This window comes from Megascapheus bottae, chromosome 13, assembly GCF_031878675.1.
Source record: "Megascapheus bottae isolate mThoBot1 chromosome 13, mThoBot2.hap1, whole genome shotgun sequence".
Taxonomy (NCBI): domain Eukaryota; kingdom Metazoa; phylum Chordata; class Mammalia; order Rodentia; family Geomyidae; genus Megascapheus; species Megascapheus bottae.
In genome coordinates, this window is record NC_143521.1 from 48,445,715 (window position 1) to 48,472,991 (window position 27,277).

The 27,277-nt window shown below is 38.5% G+C and overlaps 1 long non-coding RNA gene across 1 annotated transcript; it reads right to left on the reverse strand.

Annotated features, from left to right (window-relative positions):
- Positions 1–667: 667 nt before the first annotated feature.
- Positions 668–26,718, reverse strand: LOC150055929 (uncharacterized). Its single transcript, XR_016537480.1, has 3 exons — positions 26,490–26,718; positions 8,099–8,251; positions 668–755 (listed from the first exon to the last, which is right to left on the reverse strand). It is a non-coding gene; the product is annotated as an uncharacterized LOC150055929 (long non-coding RNA).
- Between the last annotated feature and the right edge of the window lie 559 nt (positions 26,719–27,277).

The following is a 27,277-nucleotide window of genomic DNA, read 5'->3' on the forward strand; positions in this document are numbered from 1 at the left end:
AAAATCAATGAACCCATCCTTGAGTAGGGGTTTGTTTTAGAACATGCTCAGCTACCAAAATCTATAAATGCTGTACCTATTATATAGAACAGAATAATATTTACAGACAGTGTACATACACAGCCCTGCATACTTCAAATCACCTCCAAATTACTTACAATACCTGAGGCAAAGCAAATGCTATGTAAATAGGTTGTTTTCTTAGATTGCTTAGGGAATAAAAGTAACCACAAACTGTCAGCACATATTCAGTAGATAAAATTTTTCTGAATATTCTTGATACACATTTAATTGAGTTCATAGATGTAGAATGCACAAATACATAGGACCGATTGTGTATCTTTTCACTATTTTAAAACCTACATTGAAATAAATTCTGGCCACTACTTAATTCCTAGCATTTCCTGCTTCATTTGAAACTTACAATCATTATCCATAAAAGAAATTGAGTGTCAGAGAAGGTAAGCAATTTACTCTGAAAAGCTCCATCTTTAGAGTCAAAGCCTGGGAATCTTTCTACTGCCTTGCTGCCAACTAGAAAATTGTAATGGGATGGGATACATGAGTGGTTTACATACCTTCTCCTAGAACACTTTCAGAAAGCACCATTTTAGCTTGATGCCTCTTCATCCAGTGATGACAAAGGTAATAAGGAAACAACAGGGTTGGCATTGATACAGATCATAGGCCTATTCTTCTCTTCTCCTTTGAAGACCAAACTCCATGGGAGAAAATTTCCCTTCTAGGAATGGGAGCTACCAAGGGAATCATCACCCATAAAGGAAAAGAGAAATAATCAAAGGTAATCAAATTCTTATGTGAAGATAGTAAGGTTTTCCACAGTGGTTGTATTAGTTTACACTCCCATTAGCAGTGTATTAGGGTTCCTTCTCCCCTACAGTCCCACCAGCAATCTAACTGGGGTAAGATGACATCTCATGGTTGCCTGATTTGTATTTCCTTTATGGCCAAGGAAGATGAGCATTTCCTCATTTGTTTCTTATCCATTCTTACCTCTTCTGAGTAGTCTCTCCTGAGGATCCTTGCCTATTTAGTATTTGGTGTATTAAGTTTGGGAAGAGTTAGTTTCTTGAGTTTCTTGAATATATTGGATATTAGGCCTTTGTCTAATATATTGCTGGTAAAGATCTTTTCCCCAATGGGCTGTCTTTCTAATTTAGTAGTTATGTCCCTTAGCAGAAACTTTTTTTTATTATTTTGATGTAGTTCCATTTGTCCAGTCTCTCTCCTGTCTGCTGTACCCCTGGGACTCCACTCAGGAAGATCCTGCCTGCATCTGTATGTTTTAATGTCTCTTGCAGTAGTTTCACCGTTTCAGGTCTAATGTCAGAGTCTTTGATCATTTTGAATTGATGTTAGTCATGACAGCAGCCAGGAATCCCCTTTTTGTTTTCTGCATATGGCTTCCCAGTTTTCCCAACAATAAACAGGGCTATGTTTGTTTTTTTTTCCCCACTGTATGCCATTGGTCCATTTGTCAAATATCAGATGACTGTACATATGTGGTTTAATTTCTAGGATTTCTAATCTATCCCCTTGATCTTCAGGTCTCTTTTTGTGTCAATAACAAATGGTTTTTTGTTATTATGGCATGTAGTAGAGGTTGAAATATGGTAGTATAATTCCACATGCATTTTTTTACATTTTATTTATTTTTTTGCCTAGAGATGTTTGATTATTCTAGGTCTTTTGTTGCTCTATATGAATTTTGTTGCTCCATATGATTGTTTTCTCTATGCCTAAGAATGTTATTGGGATTTTGATGGGGATTGCATTGAATCTGTAGATCATTTTTGGCAGCACAACCATTTCTACAGTACTAATTCTACCTATCCATGAACATGGAAGGTCTTTCATTTTCTGGTGTCTTCTTTGACTTCTTTTCTTTAGATTTTATAGTTTTCACAATAAAGATCTTTTACATCTTTCATTAGGTTAATTCCTAGGTATTTTTTTTTCCTGAGGCTATTGCAAATGATCTCCCTTTATGCATTTACACTGTTGGCATGAATAAAGGCTGCTGATATTGTGGGTTAATTTTCTTTTTTCTTTTTTTATTGTTTCACTATTTTTTCCTTCTTTCTTGGTTATGAGCCAGAAAGAAGATTAGGAAAGAGCTTAAGAGAAATGCTTCTGCTTTCTGCCCTAATAAATCAATGGTTGTCAATACAAGACAGTGTTCTTCAAGGAGTGAATTTCTTACCATTTCCCAGAAATAACAACAACAAAAATCCAAAGAGGGTATATTTCCAATTTACTCTTTGAATCTTTTAAATAGCATAGGACTTTGAAGTCTGAAAGAATTTCTACAATCCAATTCACTTTCATCACCACGCTCTATACTCTGTTTTTAAACATTTCATTCTCAATGCTATTGTATTACAGTTCACAGCAGAAATGTTTAATTCCCCCAAACACCTGTTTTTGCTCAAACAAAACAAAAACCATCAATACAGTTCAACTTCTGTAAATCCTATCTACAATCCCCATTATTTTCATTGGGAAATAATAACAATTCCTGAACCTGAGAATTGAAAACTCCATTCTATTTCTATAAAGATTTTCATCAGCCAAACCCAGAGCACTCAAGTGTACAATGATGAGATTAGAGTCTGCTAAAAACTATTGTATTGTTTGAGCTATCAGATACTACTCATTTGACAATCTCTCTGTTGCAAACCTAATAAAGTTATGGCCAGGATATATGCAAATTAACCTCTACTGAGACTACCTGCACAGTCCATATCATCAGAAAACCTCATGTGGAAATGGATCTCTTTTTTTTGTGGTTCAGTTTAGATAATTATTACTGGAAAAGGGAGAGATGATGATCAGAGAGGAAGTGTAAGTGCAGAAAACTGGCACCAGGAAAAAGCAGAGAGGCCACAGAGATAAAATAAGTACTTGCCTGCTGAGATGGAGACAGGAAAGTCAAAGTCGCCCCAGCTTATCTCCTAGCTGTAAAAATCTACCCAGGATCAGATGAAAACAACATCATTAATTTCAATGTAATTAAATATCATTAATAAGATGCTAGAGAGTGTGTGCTGCTTAGAGATAATGGAAGCCGTGGAGCATGACCTATAGGGAGACTGTATCTTAGGATCACACTGGCTCTGGGCTCCGATACACAGCCAGAAAAGTGAAAGTTGTGCACTTAGTTAACTTGTTTATTGACTCCACAGCGCTCTCAACAATGGCACCACCTCCAATAAAAAAGACCAGGGAAGATGGTGCATGGCAGCCATAAAATTTATCTTCACTGAATCAATAGCAAGAATTGCATTTCCTAAAGCATTCCTTAAGGAAAGCACCCGTGGTGGAATACGCGTCAGGAATGTCATTATGAGTACAAGAGTTTCTTGGATGGTTCATTCCTATACTCAGCATATAAAAAAAATCACCAATGCTCAAAACAGCTCTTTATCAGAGGCTCCTGCATACCTGTGAGAGGACTGACCATTGTGAGTCTGTGGTCCTTACTCATCTGTGACTCCTGTGGGCTGCAGGGATGATGGACAGTGTGGAAAGTCAGCTGGAAAAACAGATGTGCTCTCTCTCTCTCTCTCTCTCTCTCTCTCTCTCTCTCTCTCTCTCTCTCTCTCTCTCTCTCTCCCCTCTCTCTCTCTCTCTCCCCTCTCTCTAAATAAATAAATCAGTGAGAAGAAAAGTGTCTGGTTCTGTGATTCTATACCCTACCTGGGAGATGGCTCCTCTGATCTCAAATCTCATGCAGAGTCCACTTAAAGAAACCGATCCTTTGAGATGCCCCTCAAGTGAATCCCCCTCACTCTCCAACTCTAATTTAGTGTCTTGCTTTCTGAGTTCTCTTGACATCCTGCATGCTCCCCTACGGAAGCACTTATGCTTGGTGTGATAATTGGTTTACATCACCGTTGTTGCACTAGACTAGGAGTTTAGTCGTGTGTGTCGGATGTCTCTTTGTAAAATTAGCACTGAAAACAGTGCCTGGTACCTGGGAGATAGTCAACAAAGAAAGAAGTGGAGGCTAGAGAGCACAAGAAAAGCAGGAAGAAGAAAAGACCTCTGTGATATGGGTAGTTTTGATCCCCAATAGACCTCAATGTTCTCATCTGAAAAAAGGATGGAGAGGCTGTTCCAAATTTGGGAACATAACATTCTGATTCTAGACTTGGAGCAACCTCACTATGACCTAGCATCAGGCCCCAAAGAAGCAATTAAAGGAAATACTTGATATAAGAAATCGGCTTTAAAAATAATCCAATCAGCAGAATGCATCTCAGAATCTGTGCACCGCTCTGAGCCACTATCTTGAACAGTTGGGAAGTAGCATGTTCAGCACTGAAAAAATCTCTAGGGACTTGGCCAATATGAACTCACAGATGTTCCTTTTGAAGTCAGCTGATGAGTTTCCTCCATAGCCATGTTTAACCAGAGTCCTCAGTTCACCTCCAGGGCACAGCTTGCAGAGCCCCTAAACCATTGATTTATAAAATGGAGAGGAGAGAGGGAGGGAAGGAGAGAGGGAGAGACAGAGTGGGAGAAAGTGCAAGAGAGAGGTATAACACATGTGCAAAAGAAGCAGAAGTTAGAACTGTCACCCTCAGAATTCTCAGTGAACACGCCTGTATGAACAATAGAAGATGCAGCCTATCCTTCACGCGTCTCACATTCTTTAATAATAAACATGCCCAAAATGTCTGACCACATAGAGCAGGTTTTCACTTACATAGTTTTGTCTTTATAAAAGAGTAGAATAGGGCTAGGAGTTTGGCCTAGTGGTAGAGTGCTTGCCTACCATGCACGAAGACCGGGGTTCAATTCCTTGGTACCACATATGTAGGAAAAAAATGGAAGTGGTGCTGAGGCTCAAGTGGTAGAGCTCTAGCCTTGAGAAAGTCCAAGGACAGTGCTCAGGCCCTGAGCTCAAGCCCAGGACTTGCAAAAAAAAAAAAAGAGTAGAAGAGGCCAGGAGTTTGGCCTAATGGTAGAGTGCTTGCCTAACATGCACGAAGACGAAGACCAGGGTTTCATCCCGTCCTCAGTACCACATGCATAGAAAAGCCAAAAGTGGTGCTGTGGCTCAAATTACAGAGCTCTAGCCTTGAGAAAGCCCAAGGAGAGTGCTCAGGCCCTGAGTTCAATGCCCACAACTGGCCAAAAACAGAAAAAAGAGTAGAATACAGCATCACCAAGCTAATATACATCAAAAGTCATGTTCTTTGCACTCAATATTGTTTGTGACCCTCCTTTTCTGGGTTATGGAAATGAGTTAACTTTTTATTTCCTTACTGCATGGTTATCTTCCATTGTCATTTTTTCCAGAACTTATTTTACTGATGATAAATAAATCTTATTTTTAATTTTAGTTTTAATTTAGTTTCACAAGTCTTTGAAAAAATTCACAGGAATTTTGAAGACATTTCTGGACTCTCACACTCATGTGAGCTGCCACACTACCACCACTGGCCCCTTCTGCTTCCTCTGATCAAGAGATCAGTCATCTGAGTGTGTGCTAAGGCACATTTTTAATAGTTTTCTCACAACAATCTTCTGCCAAACTCATTTTGAGGCTTATAGGGGAGGAGAGACTTCAATAAAAGGAGTCAAATGCAATTGACTTACAAAAGCACAAGGTCACATACCTTTCCCACCTTTTCTTATTATGTCAATTAATTATCTCCAATATTAATAGAGAGTGGTTTAGATGGTGGATGAATACCACTTGGGAACAAAAGAGGAGTAGCTCTAACCAAGAGACTTAAAGTAATGTGAACCTTACCGAAAAGAGGGTTTAATTACTCTGTCACACAATGATTTTTAAATGGACAATGTGGGTCACCGAACTTCTCTTCTCCACTTCGTTATTCAAATCCTCAAGCTGCTATAGCCATTTTTCTCTTCCCACCTTCCTTCAAGCATGCTGTCACCGTGTGCTTATAGTGTACTTGACATTAGGTTTCAAAGGAAGGAAGGAAAGGATTCATCTTTCCAATAAAGGCCTTTTAGAACCACTTACTCTTAATATTTTACCAAAGAGCACAGGTAGAGATACAAAATGTAAAATGCCTTCTATATGAATAAAATATTGGGAATCCACTATTCCATATATTTTCAATAGTTCTAATCTAGAATGGAAAGCCATGCGGTAATATCTTAACCAGCTTAGAAACAACGTAAAGGATTTGTTAATAATTATTAAAGCATTGAAAGTTGAATTTTTTTAATATTGGAGTTTGTATTCAGAATTTTACACCATCTAAAGAGATGTTGAACCACTGGAGTCATGCCCCTAACCCTTTTTACATTATTATTATTATTATTATTATTATTATTATTATTATTTTGATTTCAGTCTTGGTGCTTGAACTCAGGGCTTGGGCACTGTCCCTGAGTCATTTTTCTCAAGCTCAGCTGTGGTCATAGCTCCATGTCAGGATTTCTAATGGCTAACTGGAGTTCAGGGTCTCACAGACTTTCTTGTGCAGGCTGGCTTTGGACCATGATCCTCAGATCTCAGTTTTCTGAGTAGCTAAGATTACAACAGGAACTACTACTGCCGGGCTCATTTTAGATATTTTTAAATAGGGTCTCACACTTATGAACAAGCTGGCCTGGACTGATAGTTATATTTTCTGCCTACATAGGATGACAGATATAAGCCATAGTATCCAACTATTGTTTGGGTCTAACAACCCTTTTGACTGGGTTGACTATGAACCATGATCTTCCTCGTTATGTAAGTGTGGGATTTCTTTCTTTTTCTTTCTTTCTTTCTTTCTTTCTTTCTTTCTTTCTTTCTTTCTTTCTTTCTCTCTCTCTTTCTCTCTTTCTTTCTTTCTTTCTCTCTCTCTTTCTCTCTTTCTCTCTTTCTCTCTTTCTCTCTTTCTCTCTTTCTCTCTTTCTTTCTTTCTTTCTTTCTTTCTTTCTTTCTTTCTTTCTTTCTTTCTTTCTTTCTTTCTTTCTTTCGTTCTGTCAGTTTTGTGGCTTGTACTCAGCCTGGGCATTGTCTCTGAGCTCTTCAGCTCAAGCCTAATTCCCTACACCTTGAGCCACACCACCACTTCCAGTTTTATATTGATTCATTGGAAATAAGAGTCTCATGGTCTTTAGTGCCCCAGGCTGGCTTTTAACCCTGATCCTCAGATTCCAGCCTCTTGGGTAGCTAGGATTACAGGCATGATCCACTGCACCCAGCTAAGTGTGAATTTTCTGGCTCCACAAAAATAATTATTATTTGGTCTGGTTTTTCTTAAGACCAATCAGGATTACTTTTATACCAGTACTTCCTAAACTATCATTCAAGCAATAAGATCAGAATTTGTTTACTCTCATTGCTATATTATATTTGCACCTATAACATACAGTACTATGGAGCATCCCTCTATTATTTTATATTTATTATCTTTAAGTAGTTGTAAAAAAGAGATATTGTTCAACAATTCAGTTTATGAATACAGGTCATCTTGGTCCATGATACCCTTTTCATCATTCTTCCCTTTCCTTCTCAACACAATTCTTCCTTTCAATTTTCTGAGCTTTATAGGCTCTGCATTGAATATTGGGACTTCATTATCCCTGTCTTCTACCTGTCTACCCCATGCCTTAATCTTCCTCCATACCGATTAAGTACCAGTTTCTTGGCATTCATGTTGTTGAACTGTGAGTTCTTTTACTTTTTTTGTTGTTGCTGTTGGTTATGATGTTTGAAATCTGGACCTGGGCTAGCTGTCTATCTCTTGAGCCACAGTGCCTCTTCCTATTTTCTTGGTGGTTAATTGGAGATAAAAGTTTCAGAGACTTTGGTTCCTGGGCTGACTTTGAACCGTGATTCTCAGATCTCAGCCTGCTGAGTAGATATGATTGCAGGCTTGAGCCAATGCTGCTTGGCTTGTGAGTTCCTTTTTCTAAGGGAATATATTGCTTGAATTCTCCTCCATACTTTTACTACCACTTTCCCAAGTCATTTTCTTTCAATGGACTCATCTGTGGGCTTAAATAAACTTATTTATGAAGGAAACTTTGTATCACTGCTTATAAATGGAAACTTTGTATCACTTGCCAAAATAGAAGATAAACTTAAAAATAAGATTACCAGACAATGTTGTGAAGTAGTAGCTAGATATTGTTGCCAGCTGAGAATTCTCAGTCAGAGCCGAGCTCTGCTCCGTTCGAAAAGGAGATAGTAAAAGTTGAGGTGTTTATAAGACACACTGGCTGTAAATTGAGTCTTTCTCCTTGATCTAATCTGAAGAATGGAAAAAAGAATTTAAATAGGATTAAGGGAATCTGTGCATCCATGGGATGTGATTTCTGTCTATGTGCCACCTAAAACCACTGTAGAAAATGCCATTCATACTTATTTGCACACAGATATGGTTTTTGTTTTTGTTTTTTCAGTGCAAGGGAATGGGATGAGGTTCCAATTAACACTCTGGGAAATTCTAATAATCTCGCCAATGACATGGGCTTTGAACATTATTGTTCCAGTACATCCATGTGATAGAGGGGAAAGCAAAGCCTGTCCTAAATCTAGCTATAGTCCAGGAGCCATGAACTGGAAACAATGTCATGAAAGACTGGCCATCCGCACATAGGGGCATCAAGTCAAGCGCCCTTCCCTCTTTGGTGCTATTTGGGTGAAGCTGGCTTCCTGCCATCAGAGTCTTATCTACTACCAGATCTCTTTGACAGGTTCTCTGGATTGCTTGTGTCAGATGCTACCTCAAATGTTTTAATCAACCAAACACTGTTCTAATGAAAGGAAGCTGATTTGAATATCTGGTCTGCAAAGTTAACCTATAATTATGCTGAGTATCTGGCTGTCTTTGATATTCTTAAGCTTCCATGCACTCTAGGAAAACGTTCCCCTTTCAGAAGCAGAAGGCCAGGGAGCTGGAAAAGAGCTGTGCCAGATAATCAGAGCCAGCCAGCTATGGCTGAAGTACATCCAGGTCCAGAAAATAAAGTCCTCAACAATTCCAAAAGCCACAGCAATGGAACTTCATGACGGGGGATTCCAAAAAGTAAAAACTAGATGGCAACTTTCATCTGACTAGAGATTTACACTTAATTTAAATGTCTGATTACCGTTGTGAAACCTGTTTCCAGGTGAGTAAAATTCACTTAACGCAATAACTTCAGAGATACCTACGGGATGATGGAAATGAAGAAATACCATTATTTATTAAGTGATCCCCTCCATGGTATTTATCATGCAGTGTACACTAAAGTGGTTGGTTGGTTTGCTTCTTTCAACATTAAAGACAGATACAAGAAGGTAAAGATGTTCTATTCAGTTTTTTTTTCTCCCAATTCTGAAGCAATCAGACACTCAAAGTCACTGTATTTTTCACTTCTCAGGGACCATTTCAAATTTACACATCTATGATCCACTCCCTAAACCATATATTCTCAACCTTAAAATGGTATATGGGCATACAGGGCCCAAGATTCTGATGTCCCCAAGTGTTTCCCTTCCCTGCCAGCATTTTACTACATCACTGTTCTTCAGAATAGTTGGAAGAATTCCTTAGGTAACAGACTACCATGCCTAGCTTCTGCTACAGTTTTATACCAGGATAAATGAGGCTGAAAACCCCCGAATATTCATATAATGATCTTTAATTTACATTTAAGAAAATTATATTAAGCTTCCTCACACTTGTGTATGTATTTATTGTATATAACTAAATTGCCTGATAACAGAAGGCTGAAAAGCTGCTAGCAGTGTGGAAGAAATGTAAGTGGGAGAAAGTTGCATTAGTCTGGTACTTTAATTACAGGCTCCTTGTATTGTGGATTTCATATTGATAGATTTGGTCTGTGTGTGTATGTGTCTGTGAGATAGAGATAAATGGAGAAAGAGAGAGACAGAGAGAGTATCCATGTATGTATATCTATGTATATATATGCATATGTATGTGTATGCAAATGTACGTCTACTTATATATGTCTGTCTATGAATGCATGTATATATATGTATACATATGTATGTCTACCTATATATGTCTATGTCTATGTGTGCATATATATGCATACATATATATAGACATATATATGCTGGTCTGGGATATTTGCAGTTACATTTGTGAATAGAAATAAGTATTTCATTATATCTCTTAATCAATTTCTTAGTTTAATAAATTTTTCAGAATCACAAGAACAAAGCTTTTCAGATTTGGAAGAGAAGTTTCTGTAGTCAAATTACTCACCTAAGAATCTTTCTCACAATGTGGTTAACACATAACCATTCACCATCACCTCCCCCCCCACACACACACCTGTGTGTGAGTCAAAGGGAATTTTTTGGAATATTCTATACCTTTTGTAGCAGGTGACTAATGCTTTTGCTCTGCATCTTGGGTTTCTTACTTTTCTGAGGAAGCATCTTGGATTTTTCTTTGAGGAATCATTTCTTTCTCCATGATATGGCATCTTAATAGGACCAGCGGTCCAGGTGTCCCTTCTTCATTAGCCAAGGCACATCCATGTTACCCAAGCTATCCAAATCTATCTACCCATTCCAAAACTATCCTCCTGATTGAAACTCTGAGTGTTGGAGGGTAAAAGAGAAAAATAGTTGGACTTAATTTATTCCAGTAACTGTGTCTGGAAGATCCTGGTTTCCTGGAATAGTCTTCCCTTTTAAAGTTTTGATCTGTGAACACCCAACTCTTTCCTAAGTTGATTTATTAGTTTGTATTCATTGCAACAAATAAATTCTGATACTTTGTTAGTCATATATATATATATATATATACATACACAGCTACAGAAATACAGATCGGCACAATCTCTCTTTAGTATTATAGTGCCACATATATGTGAACATCTAGCACATTTCTTTTCAATCACTCTTATTTTTATATTTGACTTTCTAAGATGCCAGATCAGCTTTCCATAAGTATATCTTTCTGTTTTCTGTCTCCCTTTCCTCACTCATTCCCTTTTCTTTCTCAACTGTAAGGCATTGCTAAGAATATTTATAATACAGGGTAATAATGATTTGTCTGATTTTTATTCCAGCATATTTGTACATCTTTTTGTGCATGTTGTGTGGGAGGAGCTGTAAGACTACATACACGCACAGTTATCAGTAAATTAACACATGGTGACGGAAAGCTGGAACTTTCCATGCTGCAAAATTGAACTCCCCCCCCCCCACAGACTTTCTATGAACTCTTGGAAATCTGAATAGCTCGTCTCATTTGGTTGTAAGGATTGGCTTGCACCCTAACTTCTGTTACAAATGACGGCATTCAATGGCCCCCCATTGTCTTTTGGGCTTCAACAGTTGGCTTTCCTTTATAATACCCCTGGGATATGCTTCCATTTCTGGCTTGCATTCAGTCATGCCTTTGGCTGCCTGAATTCATGGAAATTCATACAGATGGATTTGCTAAATAGTCAAAAAGAAGAACCCACAAAACTTGGTTTGACACAACATAATTGTTTCTGCCTCTGTATGTAGCTCACTCATGCTGAGTTTGGGACAAGGTAAAATGTTCATTGCTGGCTTTGTTTTCAGTCTCTCTTCCAAGCCACTCTGCTGACCCTGTGTTCCTCCTTTCAGCAGGTGACCTCTTCCTTGCTGACTGAGAAGTTATGCCTTACCAGTCAGCTTGCTAAATGTAACATGACCTAAGCCCATGTGGGTATCACCATCATTTCATATCTGTTCACCTTTCTGCCTCATCATCCCTAACAAGCTCCATCTGGCCTTCTCACCACAAGTCTGCAAATAGGTACTGAGCACCTACTAAGGTCCAGGCACTGTGGGTATAAAACTGAAGTGACCATGGTTCCTGTCCTCCAAGGCAGATGGGTGCAGAAGCAGCGTGGTGACACAAAGTGATGAATTACAAAGTGATGAAGGTCCTCGTGCAACTGAGCCAGTTCATGGTGGCAGAGATTCAACTTGCCCAGTAAGCAAGGGGTTGGCAAAGGTGACCTTGAGTTGCCTTTGGGAAGATGAATAGGAATGCACCAGGCTGACAAGGAGCCATCGACACACTTCAAAGTGAATGTGTCACTCCAGGTGTGCAGAAAAAGGAGAAGGATCGCTCCCTTCTGTCCTCTGTAATTGCAGCCTATGATCTTATTAGTCTTTCTGGCAGCCACAGCACACAGCTGGCTCAGAGAGAGCCAAAGCCACTATCTTTCTTACATTGTTTTGCCACATCAGCTCCCATCATTCATGCCAGTGGGTTGTTATTCTTTATCATGGATGCAAAAGCCAGCCCTCAGCTCCATCATCTATTGCTCTTCGATCACTAGGTCAGAAGAATATAGTATCAAATCTCATCCCTTCAACACCCAGCATAGAACCCCTGCATTGCCTCGAGCTTCCCCTCTTTTCTCCCTCTCATATTGCATTTGCAGATGATGTACTCCAAGCTTTGCAGACAGCAGACGTCACCTTTCAACAAGTTTCACAGAGAGCTGGAGGCAGCCCCTGACCAGCCATTGTCCACTGTTTTCTGAAACCAATCAAAGGAAAAGAAACCAAAACATGTTTGCAAAAAATCAAATTAAAGCCGAGCTCTGGTGGAGTTGCAGCTATCTACACCATGTGGGCTGCCTGCCAAGAATGTTTTTAATATAATAATCACTCATCCATAGACCCATAATAATTGATATTTGCAATTCGATAATGCTGCTTAACAATTTTTTATTTGTTTCCAATCTCCCCGCGTCCCTCCTCACCTCATCCGCCCAACAACACCCTGCGTCAGCACATTCATGGTTCTTAATGACCCTCTCAGCAGCTACTGATCAAAGTCAAATTTTAATTACGATTCTAATTTTGGAAGTTTGCTTCCTTTTAAGCTGAACTTTTAGATGGGAGTCAAATGTGTGTTTGCAACAGCTCACAGGAAATGCATCAAACCCTAGGACTATTTAATTGGATGAGTTCAACTAGTTTTGAGCTTCATGCTTTCTAGCACCTTGTACCTACTAGGAGATTGTACCTATAGAATGCAAAGTACGTCAGAATAATTGGAGTCTGGACTGGAAACAGAGGAAGAGTGAGATACAAATGCATGATCACAGACTTTTTCACTCAACATTGAGAATGATTACCTTCTTCCAGTACATTTTGCCCTGAGCTCACCACAGATCTTTGCCTCAGCAATAATCTATCTCTCAATAATATATTACTTATGATGTAGGAATTCTATCTTTACAAGATAGAATTCAGAAACTCCAAGTCTTATGGAAGGATCTTAAATCCTGTTTATAATCATGAATAGGAAATTTGATTTTACATTACCTTCCCAGCAAGCCTATTTTATACTTTTGGTTCCATTTTACAGATTAATAAACTGAGTGTCAAAGAAAGGAGCTAAATAGTTCTTAGAAGAAGTAAATTTGATCAACAGACAAATGAAGAAATGTTCAACATCTCTGGCCATAAGATAAATGTAAATAAAAGACAATATTGAGATTCCATCTCAATTCCATTAAGAAGGACAAAGGATGACCAATGTAACAGTGATACACAAAAGACAATACATTGGAAATGAACTCTAGTACTGGGGGGGGAAGGGACGTGGGAGAAAAATATGGGAGGGGTAAAAATTTTCGGTAAGAAATACACTTACTATGTTTTGTGTGTTACTATACACCCCTCCATACATCACCCTGCCACTAAAATTAAATAAAAAAGAAAAAAGAATGGATATCATCAAGAATATAAACAAAATAGATGGTTATGAGAGGAGAAGACCCCAACACACTTGTTGGTGGAAAATTAAACTGGTTGTAACTACATGGAAAACAGTTTGGTTTTTATAATTTAGCAACATTACTCTTGGGCATCTATCCAAAAGACTGCAAGTCAGGATATAGTAAAGAAAGGTATTTGCATACCTGTTGGCACTCACTGATGCACTATTCACTTTAGCCAAATTATAGAAACAGAATAGATGTTCTTTCAATAGATGAATGTATCAAAAATACATGATATAAACAATAGAATTTTACTTATCCATGAGGAAGAATAACATTAGATAATTGACAAATTGATGAATATACCTGAAAAATATGATACATGAAGTAACCCAGGCACAGAAAGATAAAAGAAACATGTTCTCTCTATTATGCATGGAATGTGGATCTAATTTAATAATACATGAATGTATATACAGGTTCACATATTCATTCACACAAACATCTTCACTAAAGTATCATATATGCAGGAGAACATTCTAGTGTTCTAACTCTTCTGAATAACTGAGTGTTTAACTGAATTAACACCAGGATGCTGGTGCTTAAGATGTGGAGCTGGGGAAGAGAATCTGATTAAAGAGAGTAGATGAGTGAAGGGATGCAGCGTAGGAGAATGCAGTCACAATAGTGTGTGTGTGTGTGTGTGTGTGTGTGTGTGTGTGTTTGTGTGTGTGTGTGTGTGTGTGTGTGGATAAAAGAAAGACAGAGAAATGAAACTAGAATAACTGAAAGGATGGGTGGGGTTGGGAAAGATGGACGAGGACAATGAAAGGGGTTGACATTGATCAAGATGCATTGTACTTCTAAACTGATATAATGAATTTTAACACTTCTGTACAAGTAAAGACATTGAATTATTATTTTAAAAAAGAAATTGAAGGCTGGGCCTTTTGCAGTAAAACTTTATATTTATCTTCCTCTTAAGTGTATGAAAATAATGTTTGAATGTAAGCCCATATACTTGTTTGAATTTCCTAATGCTCACAAAGCTGTCATTTAATAAATTTTGGGGGGCTGAATAACTCCCTCTCAGAACACACAGAAATATATTTAGAGACTTGCTCATATGGAGAAATGAGAGACTTTCCAAAAAATGTTTTTGGCTTCTCAACAACTTCTTCAAGAAATCTCGCATTTCACAAGGACATCTAAGGTGACATCTAAAACAGGACCACAAACCATCAACTGAAAGAAAGAAAAAGATACAGACTTATACACCCATGATGACATCATCAGCCATCATTTCATTCAGGGTATATTTAGAGTAACCATCATGCTTAGTGCTGTGATGGACATGAAGATAAAGTAATTACTCTGGGCATCAAAGTAGCTAGCCACAAAGTTTGGGGATGCAAAATGTGGCAAAGTATTCTTATTTGTCAGAGTCAATTTCCAATAAAAATCAGTAATCAGTGCACTAGCAGTATTGGTTCTAGACATTTGCTCTTTTAATTAAAATGGGGCTAGTAGGAATAAAAAAAGTTTAGGGGTGCAATGAAACAAAATAGTCTTTTTGCTCACCCACACTTATATCTTTGGATAAGATCAAGGAATGGAAATGACAGTGCTTTTTTTTCTTTTTCCATATATTTCTATTGTAATTAATAGAAGGGTTACATTATATTCACCAGATACAAGGTGCATTACTTCACATACATTGATACCCTTTCTCATGTCTTGGTCTCCATTTCCCTCCCCCCCACCCCTACCCCTCATCTTGTTTCCTCCCTTCCCTATCTGATTTCAAATAACCAAATACACATTTATCCAATATATCAGATAACAAGGTGAAATACTGTAACAATATGAGATAACCAAGGGACAGCAAAAGAGATGAGAGATAACAGTACATTAAGGACAACAATCACTCATTACATGGCTTTTGTTTTTATATTCTGGAAGCCCTTTCATTTAGTGTCATACTATATGGCCTTATGTATCTAGGTTTTGCTCTATTGCAAATCTCTTCTAGGAAAGCCCAAGGTTTCTACTGATTATGACAAATGAGAGAAACCATTGAGCCTATGTTCCTTTGAGTCTGGCTTACTTCACTAAATATGTTTTCTAATCTTTCCATTTCCTTACAAATTTGACAATGTCATTCTTTCTGACAGCAGCATAGAATTCCAGAAGATTTTACATGAATAAGTGTATGTACATTTGGATTAAGAGCAAGAGATAGAACTTAATTTTCATGAATAAGAGGAGAGAAGCTCCAGATATAAGGAAGAATGAAGTCAAGAGGAAGAAGCTATGGAAGAGAAGACACTATCCTCGAAGGAAAGAGTAAATAAAACACGTGTCGTGTACAAAACGTCAAGCCTTCTTGCTTCCTTAAAAGTTTCTTGAAGTGGAACTTACTCAAGTAATGAAAATCCACTTCATGGTAGATTGATGTCAATGTAATGTGGTCTTGGTCCAACACGGAAGGATGGAGGGAACTTGACAAAGTTACCAAAGCTAACAGGAAAACACTATTTAATACATTGATCATGAGATCCAGGGATAACTTTCTAATAGAGAGATGTTGATCATGGTTCCCTGCTGGGTTTGGCTTTCTGCTTTTTTATCTCATTCCAGAACCCTTATCCTAGGTGCAATTATTTCCATGGATTTGCCTTATTCTCTCATGGGTCCTATGTTGGATTGAATAGCAGATTGTGACTTCTTTTGGAAATAGAGTTGTTATTGGTGTAGTCAAATAAAAATGAGATCAGATTGGATTGACGTGAGACTGGTATTCTCATGAGATGGGGGAAATTTAGGCATACTCACTTACAGAAAACCTCCATATGATAACTCACAACGACCATTGCCAAGAATCTGCAATCCAAGAGATCCCACGATTACAATAACCACTAGCAGCTAGGAGAGAGGTATATATCTGCTTCCATCAGAGCCTCCAGAAAATAGAAGAAGTCAGAAAAGCCCTTGAGTTCTCACTTCTGAACTTCAGGAAATGGTGAGAAAGAAAGCTCCTATTGGTATAAGCCACCATTTCAGCAGCCTCCAAAAAGAAAACAGATTTCTACTTTTCCAACTGTGGCTCTGCCAATCCTTAAACTCAATGAAACATTATTCTTCCAGACTTCAGACTGGTAACTGGAAGCAAGAAGAGTCAGAGGAGATTCCTGCACAGCCATATTTAATTTCTCCTAAGAAGTTGCAGGGAAAAAAAAAACAAAAAACAAAAAACAACCAGGGTTGCTGCATGTGGTAGTTCCTGCCTGTAATCCTAGCTACTCAGGAGGCTGAGATCTGAGGATTGCAGTTCAAAGCCAAACTGGGCACTAAAGACCCTGAGACTCTTATCTCCAATTAACCTCTAGAAAACAGGAAGTGACTCTGTGGCTCAAGGAGTAGAGCAGTAGCCTTGAGCTTAAGAGCTCAGGGACAGTTCCCAAGACCAGAGTCCAAGCCCCATGACTGACAAAAAATAAAAATAAAAATAACCAGATATCACAGCCCTTTTTGATTTTCTATGAAATAATGCAGGTTATATAGAAGTTATTTGGAGTTTGGGGGGGCCCTGAATAACAAAACGTCTACGGAAATCCAGTAGCCCATGGGGAGACAGGTTGTACACACAACAGAGCCTGCCTGTAATGCTTATATTTGGCAACACTCAAGGCAGGATTGTCCCTGTCTACAAACTTAGATCTGCTCACTCCACAATCTATAAAAGCAAAACAAAATTAAAAAAGCCAAAAAGATAAACAAATAAACTTTCGCAAAGCTAGAATGTTCTCTGCCACTCAAGCATTTCCTTAAAATGTGTTCAAGATGAATACTATACCGCTAGAGTAAGTGACACTCACTTAACAAACATAGTATGTATCAAGCCATTTCAATTGAAATATTAAAAAATTAAACATTAGGCTAAAGAGAGAGACATGAGCATTAGTTTATAAGACATGGCAATAAATAACATGACAAGCACCTATAGGAATTCATAAGATGAACTGAGGTTACACTTATCCAGGAATGAGCACAAATTGGATTGCACAAATTTGGATTGTCTAAGTATCCAACATCAGCATCTCTACATGGACTTGTTGCTCCCCATTTATCTTGTGTACACAGTTACTCTAGTGAGTGATAAAACCTTTGTTTCTGTTAGAGAAATGGTTCTCCAGTGAGAGATAAAACTTTGGTGCAAAATGAAAAACACAGTTTGCCTTGTACTTCTAAATACAAAAAGAAAATGACTACAAGCATGACATGTAAAACAAAATAATTCACCTTTGAAATATTGTCATAGTAGAATCTATAGAGTTTGGGGGGTGTGAGAGGGTCAGTCGTGGAGTTAGAACTCAGGGTCTCAGCATTGCCAGGCCCTTAAGTACCCTTAAGTACCTTTATATGTTGATAATTTTCAAGTACAGTCTTTTTATTTTAAAGTTTTTCAGAATCTAGCTTTTTTTTCCCCTTCTTCGTTCTACTCTTTATGTTTTTTTTTATTTTAATTTTAATTTTTATTTTTTTGTCAGTTGGTTTGGACTCTGGACCTGGGCACTGTCCCTGAGCTCTTCAGCTCAAGGCTCTACCCTTACCCCTTGAGCCACAGAGCCACTTCAAGTTTGCTAGTGGTTAAATGGAGATAAGAGTTTCCTGGTCTTTAGTACCCAGGATGGCTTTGACTCGCTATCCTCACAGCTTCCTGAGTTGCTAGGATTACAGGCATGAGTCATCGCGCCTGGATACTTCTTTATTATTTTAAAGTAATTGTGCAGAGAGGTTGAAACATAACCTGTAAGTTTATGAGTGCAACACATATTGATTGATGCCGCCATTTTCATCATTCTCCCCTTGTACTCCAACTCCAGTGGATTCATTTTTACATTTATGCAATGAATATTACGACTTCATTCGCCTACCATTCCTTTGTCCATTTGTCTGCTACATCATCCACTTGGGCCTTGCTTTCCTACCATACAAAACATGTTTCATAGGCCTGATATTCCTATTGTTAAACTGCTGGTTAATTGTTCAAATGAGTTACACAACGAGAATCAACTCTTCCCAGAATATACCATACTTTGGTCCATTTGTTTGTGTATGTATGGAGATGGCTTTCTTCTTGATTTTGTCTATGTATATAGTTTAGATGTAACTTCCATAGATGAGTGAAAACATGTGTGATATGATCTTGCTTTGTAACCAGGACAGCCTGAACCATGATCCTTCTTTTTTGTGCTCCTCCTATGTTACATTTTAGCAAATTCCAAGATGGGCCTCAGATAACCAGGAAGTCCAACAGCAAGAAAAGTAAAAGAGACTTTGCTGGTGGAATGAGATTGCTCCTCTATTTCCATGAAACACTTCAACTAGAATAAACACCTTGTCTCCTGAAGAAAGGAAGACAGAGAAGCAATAAAACTAGGTCGGTGTCCCTAGCTCCATATCTCTTCTGTTTCTTAGAACCTTCTTTCTTCACAAGGCTCCTGTCTTACTTTGGTAAGAAACTTAATCCAGCGAGGCATAGTACCACTGAGAAGATCAGCTGTCACCGCAAGCTGGGTGCTTCCGAGGCAATAAAAGCTGCAGAAGGATACACAGAGAAGGAATAGATACCTAGCATTCTCAGCCACAAAGCTGTTCTGTCATTTATCCAACTCCTGAGTCTAGTTCTTGGTTAGTTCTAAATTTAGGCAGAAAAAGAGCCAGTTTTATTTATTATCCCTCACATTGAAATCTCCTTGGAGAGTCACTTGTGCACTGTGTCCACTTTTTTGTCCACCGCTCTTGTTATTTCCTTTCCACTGCATCATCCCAGCCACTTTCCATTGTGAAATGCCATTAGGCCACCCCAAATGCTAAGGAACAGTCTCCATCATGTTGACTCTCTTCTTCGACTAAGCTTCCTTGACATGTCACAAAGGTGAATGTGCAGCAGTTTAACTCCACCTTGAATTACAGTTATTTGAGTTCTTGTTTTATGTGCTGCTAAATTCAGTCCTCATCTCCAGCAGTGTCTGCTGGACTTGACTTTCCTTCAATGCTATACCAGAAATTCCACAAAAAAAGTGTTTAGTCATCACTAGAGTTCCTAAGATACCTTTGGATGTGTCAAAGAAATACACTTGGTTTGCATTTACTCATTTTGTTTAAGATTATTGGGAATATATTACATCATTCAAAAACCTGATTCTGAGTTTGGAAATGGTGGCTCACATTTATAATCATAGCAATTCAGGAGTCTGAGATCTGAGGTTTGAGGTTTGAAGGCAATGCAGACAGAAAAGTCCGTGAGGCAATGCACACATACACACATATAAACTGAGACAGCACATGACATGGACAATTTTTTGCTTATGTTATTCATCCTGGGAACTCATTTTAGCAGCCTATCTTTTGAACAGCCAAAGGTTGTTTAAAATCTGTTCATCTATAGAAGAGAAGGCAACCTCACAATGAACTACTCAGTGTCACTTTGATGGTTAGAATGACTGCAGAATGATTACAACATCCATTCCATGGGATGCAGTAAAGTAGATGGGCCATTGTCCTGTGGATAGCAAAGAAATGTTTTGCCAGGGATGAGGACAGTGTGCCAAAGGCCCGTGGGATGATATGATAAGGAACAAGAGCCAGACCTCCAGATTACCTTCTTCAGCAGAGAAAAACCCTGTATTCTTCTGTCATACATATGGGTGGTTCTATTAGGAGAAAATAAAGCAGATGAGAAAGCCATTGGGATAGGAGAAAATATATTTTTTAAACTACCTTCTCTATAGAATGCCACACTTCATTTCCTTTGCTTAAGAAAAGCTGAAGAGTAGTGATCCTTAACCTTGGCTACGCATTAGAATTATCTAGGGAGATGGTTATATTTTACCGGTGTCTGGGCTTGTGTCTGCAGAGATTGTAACTCATAATTTGTCTGTGGCTGGAGAAATGAAGTTTGTTAAAGCTAGCAGCTGAGTGTGATGATCAGCCACAGGACTCTAAGGATGCATTGTAGAGTCACAAAGATGGGGTAGACTTCTGACTCAACTCTAACTGTCCATACTAGAACCTAGTTACTAAATCCTTTAGAACTCCTGTTTTGTGTGCTTCCATATTAGAGGGCAACTCCTGTGTGCAAGATTACTATTATTCATTTCTCTCTTTTGTCCTCATAACAGTTTCAGAGACCTTAAAGAACCTCTATTTCCTGGAGCTTCTCAGCAGCTAGTATAAAGAAAGATAGACACAGGGCCAGGAATTTGGCTTAGTGGTAGAGTGCTTGGCTAGCACTCTCCAGGACCCATGTTAGACTCTTTGGTACCATACATAGAAAAAAATCAGAAGTGATGTGTGGTTCAAGTGGTAGAGCTCTAGCCTTGAGAAAGCCCAAAGACAGTGCTCAGGCCATGAGTTCAAGACCCAGGACTGTAAAAAAAAAAAAGATAGACACAATCCTTTGCACAGTTTACAACTTCCACACACTATCAAGAGGCCTTGTTTTGGAGTCTTCTAAAGAAAACATATAATAAGGGTTACTTTTTTAAATAACCCTTTAGCAAAGTAAGTTTATGAATATCATGCATCTTGGTCAGTGTCACCCCTATCAAGAGCTTATCTGTCCATTTTCTACTCATCCCTTCCTTCACTCTTCTTAATTCTGTAGACTATCCATTGGATTCTTGACTGCAGTATCCCCCCTCTTCTTTTCTTTTGTTGAACCCTTTCCAGGAAACTTTTTATTTTATTTTTTATTTTGGGGATAATGTATAGAGGGGTTACAGTTATATTCACCAGATAGTGGGTGCATTACTTCTCACACATAGATTGATACCCCTTCTCATGTTTTTGTCCCCATTTCTCTCCCTCCACCCCCTCCCAATCATCTTATTTTTCCCCTTCCCTTACCTATTTCAAATAATCAAATAAACATTGAAAGAACACTTTGTCAAGTGGAAAAATGTTCATTTGTTTTTTTTTCTTCCTCATTTATAGCAAGGTATGATTGTTGAAGCTGGAGCCACCACCTCAGGCCACAAGACAAAACAGAAATCATTACAGAAAACCTGACCTGAACCATGAACCACTGAACTATACTCAGTAATATTTATAGTCTTCACTTAAGGAATGATAAAGTGACTAAAAATATTTTTATTGTTTACATTGCTATAGTCAAATCTCAACAGCAGCCAGGCTCAGCTCTTAACTAACACAGAGACAATTATATCTTCCAGTCTTATGGGAGTCAAACTAATTAATGTAAATAGAGGTTCTGGAATTTCCTCGTGTAAATTTCTGTTCATCATGCACCCCATTCATACTATGAAGTGCCAGTTCTGTGCCACATGTTATTTTCATTTTGTGGTACAAGGAGCTGGATCTGGGGTCTTGGACTTGTTAGGTGAGTGTTCTACCACTAGAGCTATACTTTAGTACTGTTGGTTTTGTTGTACATTTGATATTCTTAATAACTTTGCAAAAATTACCTGTGATACTCAGTATGTGTCACAAGCAATGACCACCCAGCCAAGCATCCTTCTTGGTGCAAAAAAAAAAAAAGAGAAACTTATTCTTGCAGAGATCATGTTCTAAGGAAAAGTTACTGTTTGCCCCAGGATTTCCCATTGTCTCTACTACTGCTATGTATGGATTTTTTAATTAAACTTATTCAAAATCTAGATTCATTTGTCATTATGAACATTTCTATCTTTATACCAACAGGTTGCACGTAGAGGTTTCCATATAAGATCTGAATACATCTAATGCACAGTCTCTGCTCTCATGAAATTCTGATGGCAGAGGGAAGACTTGAATGTATAAAAATCAAAGCCTGGAACTCCACTCTGTCAATCATGCTAATTGCTAACATTTACTCACCTCAAATGTTATGTGTCATTTGTTTCCATGCATGTCATTGGAAGTCTCATTTATTCTTCACATCAATCACATGAGAGAGAAAGTAAATATTATTTTCATTTATACTCTAGGTAAATCTCCTAAATGCATGCAGCTCTTTTAATGGAAATGCCAGGACTCAAATCCACATTAAACAACACCAGAGCCCAGAGCCCAGTGACCACTGGCATCCATAAAGAACCATGCTCAAAAACCACTAATGAAACTCCTCCTTCTATACTCCAGGTATTGTGTGAAATACAAATGACTTCATAAGGAAACAACAACAAATACAACAAAAAATGCAAAAGGAAAACTTCTCTTTCCCTCAGTGGTCAGAAAATATACGGTCATGATAGAAATCAAAGCTTTTTGGCTGGAGCATAAGTTTTATTCTACAGAGAAGAGGGGGTGGTTTTAGTATTTTAAACACCTCTAGACAAGGAAATTAGAGCACATTCCCCAGTAATCCACACCAATCACTGAGACAGCTCACTGTCAGTGACTCCATCCATCTGTCTCTTTCCAAATCACTGGTGGACCAATTAAGCCTTTGTTCTCTTGCCTTCTCTCACTGAATGCCTAAGTGGTGACTGATTTTTTTGTGTGTGCTTTTAACATTTTCTTCCTCTTATTTCTTAAACAACAAAAAAAGAAGAGAATAGCGAGAACATATGAGAAATTGTCCACACTTGGTGAGAGGAAGTGACCAGCATGGCAAACCAGAAATAGTATTTACCAGATGGCTCTGCTAGGAGGGAGTTAGCTAAAGGAAACATGGTTGCTGGTGAAAGAAGGACCCGCAGCCATCCCCAGTAAAATCCTCCAGACACAAACTATGCTTATGCCTTTAAGCCTGACCCAAGGGCACTTGTCTTCACAGACCAAGATTAAGAATAATCATAATCTCTTCTATTCTTTAAGACTTGAATACAGTGAAGTCACAGATACCTTGTCTCTTGATGAAAGACTGGAATATTTGCCTTTTATTGGTGACAATCACCAGTTTTCCTGGAGAGTTTACTTTTGGTCGTATGCCTGCCATGGTGTCCAATAGACTATGGACATTTCCACATCACTTTTCTATAACAACTGCATGAGGAAGGATATTCTGTATGCCCTTTTCTTTGCCATTCCTTGAACTCAGGGCCTGAGCACTATCTTTGGACTTTCTCAAGGCTAGTGCTCTACCATTTCAGCCACAGCACCACTTGCGGCTTTTTCTATGTATGTGGTACGGAGGAATCCAATCTGGGTCTTGGTGCATCCTAGGCAAGCACTCTACCACCAGGCCAAATTCCCGGCACTGTGTTTCCTTTTTATACATAAAAAGAATAGCACTCATGATTTGTGAGTTATAATTGGATTATTTCTAAACAAAGTGAAACATGGCTCCTTAAGCACATGTACTGCATAATACAGTCCTATTCACAGTAGCCAATTTCTAAAAAAGGTAGGAATATACCAAATGAAACTATCCACATATAAACACAAAGGAATATTTTTCAAGCCTAAGATGAATGAAGGATCAATCGGGCACTAAAATATTTACTATGCAAAGTGAAAGAATCCAAGTGAAAATAAGGATTATACTGATGTAAGCATCCAGCCCTAGAGACAAAACATTAACTAGTCATTGGATGGAGCACAAGGAAAGAGAAACAGGAAATAGCTGTTCGGTTGGTCAGCAATCTCCTAGGACTAGGATGAAAAAGTTTCAAAGTAGATGAAGGTGATAGCTGTGTTATTAGTGTATCAAAAACCCTGGGCTATACATTTTTAAGCGGTAGACTTTATATCATGTGACTTTTTCTCTATTAATGGTAAGAGGTTTTAAAATGAGGTTTATTATTTCTGAGGAGCACAGGGTTTTCTCCTCATATTTTCCTGTGGAAGGACCTGCCACACAGAGAGTAGTTGACTGGCAGGGCAGAGGTTCTAGAATTCTAGAGCAGACCACTGTTATTCAAGGCAGGACTGACCTACCTGAAAGTTTCTTCCTATCTCCTTTGACCCGGTAGGTTGGCATTATGTATCCCTGCTTACTCCTGCTCTTTACTCCATTATTCATCACAGGCAACTCTCCCAAAAAAGTTCTCTAGCACATTTAATCCTATATTTTGAGCTGTTTCTTTCATAATCTAAACCATTACATAGTCTGAAGGCGGTAGAGCCAATACTGAGCTTCCACTAATATTTATCTATGAACAAAGTCACAAAATACCATTTCTTTGTTGACAAGAGCTATCTAAACGGTTTTTAATGAATTCTCTGGTGATATGGATATGATCCACTCATTAGATACCTGTGACTTGAAGCAAATGACTTATCTTTCTTCACATTTATTAGATGAAAGACTAAGGGGTCACCCATTTGGAATTGATGAATTATTATCCTTCATGTGTCAATGGCTGTGTGCACTAATCCACTTTATCTCATTCTTAACTTAGAATGTCAGACAATATTCCATTTGATTGGAATATGCACATATATAACTTCCCTCTTCTAATATGTAAGCATCTGTGCTAGCTCAGTGTAGACCAATGTAATTAAAGTAGCAAGTTTTTTTGGGGGGGAGGCGTAGGTCGTGGGGCTTAAACTCTGGGCCCGGGTACTGTCCCTGAGCTCTTCAGCTTAAGGTTATTACTCTATCACTTGAGCTACAGCAGCACTTCCAACTATCAAGTTATGGCCCACTTTCAATTGTATACATTTCTAATATGATCCTGTTTTCCAGAAGCCTTCCAGAACTTCTGGTCCATCTTTAGAAATTTCCCTATCAGGCTGGGAGTTTGGCCTAATGGTAGAGTGCTTGTCTAACATGCACAAAGACCCAGGTTCGATTCCTAAGTACCACATACATGGAAAACAGCCAGAAGTGGTGTGATGGCTCAAGTGGTAGAGCTCTAGACTTGAGAAAGCCCAAGGACAGTGCTCAGGCCCTAAGCCCAAGCCTAGGACTGGCAAAAAAAAAAAGAGAGAGAGAGAGAGAGAGAGAGAGAAATTCCCCCTATCCTTCATTTCCATATTCCTCAGTTTCTGTGATTTACATTAACTAAAGCTTGGCTTTGGAATGAAGACACTTAGTGTCTCATGATGCTCTTACATAGCAACTCTTCTACCTTTATACATCATATACTACTAGTAAAGATCAGAGTCATGCTTGTGCCATTTCTGGATCATCATCTTTTCCAGTCCCTGAGATATCCAGCTTCAAGTTTTTTTTTAAATTCCAACACACTATAACATTACATCTTGATGCTTAGTTTCATCTCATTTCTTGTCATTATTAGTCATTGTTATCCTCTAGTCTGACTTGTGGCAAGATTCTCAATGACTTTTAGTATCCCATAGACAATTCTGGCACTACTCTGACCTCTTGGCTATAGGGTTATAGGTTTCTTAACCTTCTCTTTCCTGAGATTATCATCCTGACTTGAATCACCTAATTTCCCCACTTTCTCAGAACCTAATGCCAATTTCATTTCTCTTCTGTTCCTCCTGCTCTTCTTTGTGCAGCTTTCTTTGTCATGTCAACTAATTAAGGTCTACAGAGAATAATCAATCATTGGTTTTAGAACAAACTCTCCTCTTGTTTCTGTTTCCTTTCACACCCTCTTTTCCACACTTCTTTGTAAATAGGCTTCCCTTCCCTTCCTCTCTCATCATTCCCCAACAATGAGGAAACCTAATTCTCTGCTTTTTCTGTGTCTGCCCAGAGGAGACTGAGGCAGAATTACACACATTTGCTTCTTCATGTCACTTTCCAATCATTACCATCACTCTCAAGAAAGTTCTGAAAACTGCCTGACAAACCTCCTGCAGCTCAAGTTCTGTTTTCTCTCTCATGAGTCTGGGTGACAATTTTATACCATCACTTCAAAACTTCAATACCTCAGCCGTATTCTTACCTTCCTCCATGATGTCATTTCAATGAGACATGACAGCCACCAACTTCCTTATGTTCCCAAGACTACATGCACTCCCCTCTCTCAACGCTCCTTTCTTCATGCTACCCTGTTTACGGACACTGCTCCATGCCTAACCTAATGTATGAGTCATCTCTTCTTTATTGGCTTGAACTCTATTTTTCTCTGTGAAATCCATTGCCAAAGGCAACAGGATTTGTCCCTGCTCACTTCTGAGCATCAGAATGGTACCTTAATGCAGGAAGTCATAAAAGATTGGCTGACTGCGGTAACCATTGTGTTGATGATTGGCAACCCTAGAATGCTTTCAGGTATCACTCGCCATTCTTCCATCACTAGGCTTTCACCTGCAGTTTCTTGAGGCAGAATGAGAATATCTCCTTCTGGTTAACTCTGTTACTCTTTCCTCGGATGCCAGGAAGTCAACCTGCAGCTCTTTGCTAAAGACTGCTCTCCAATTTTGAATAAAACGTAAGAACATTCTGTGAACCTTTCCCTTTCCAAGAAGTGTTTGCTCTTGTTTTCCTCTCCACACACTTGAATGCCTGCTGCACAATGCTGCTTGCCTGTCAGTCAGATGGCCTTTCCTTAATGGAAGTGGATGGCAGACTGGAGTCTCCACAAAACCATCTAAAAATATCTAACTCTTAACATGGTGCTAATTAGGTACCAACAAGATGGAGAGCTCTGCATAAATTCATTATTGAGTTACCAAGCATCCACCTTCAGTAATCAGAAGGTAGATACTGAAATCTACAGTAGCAAATCAT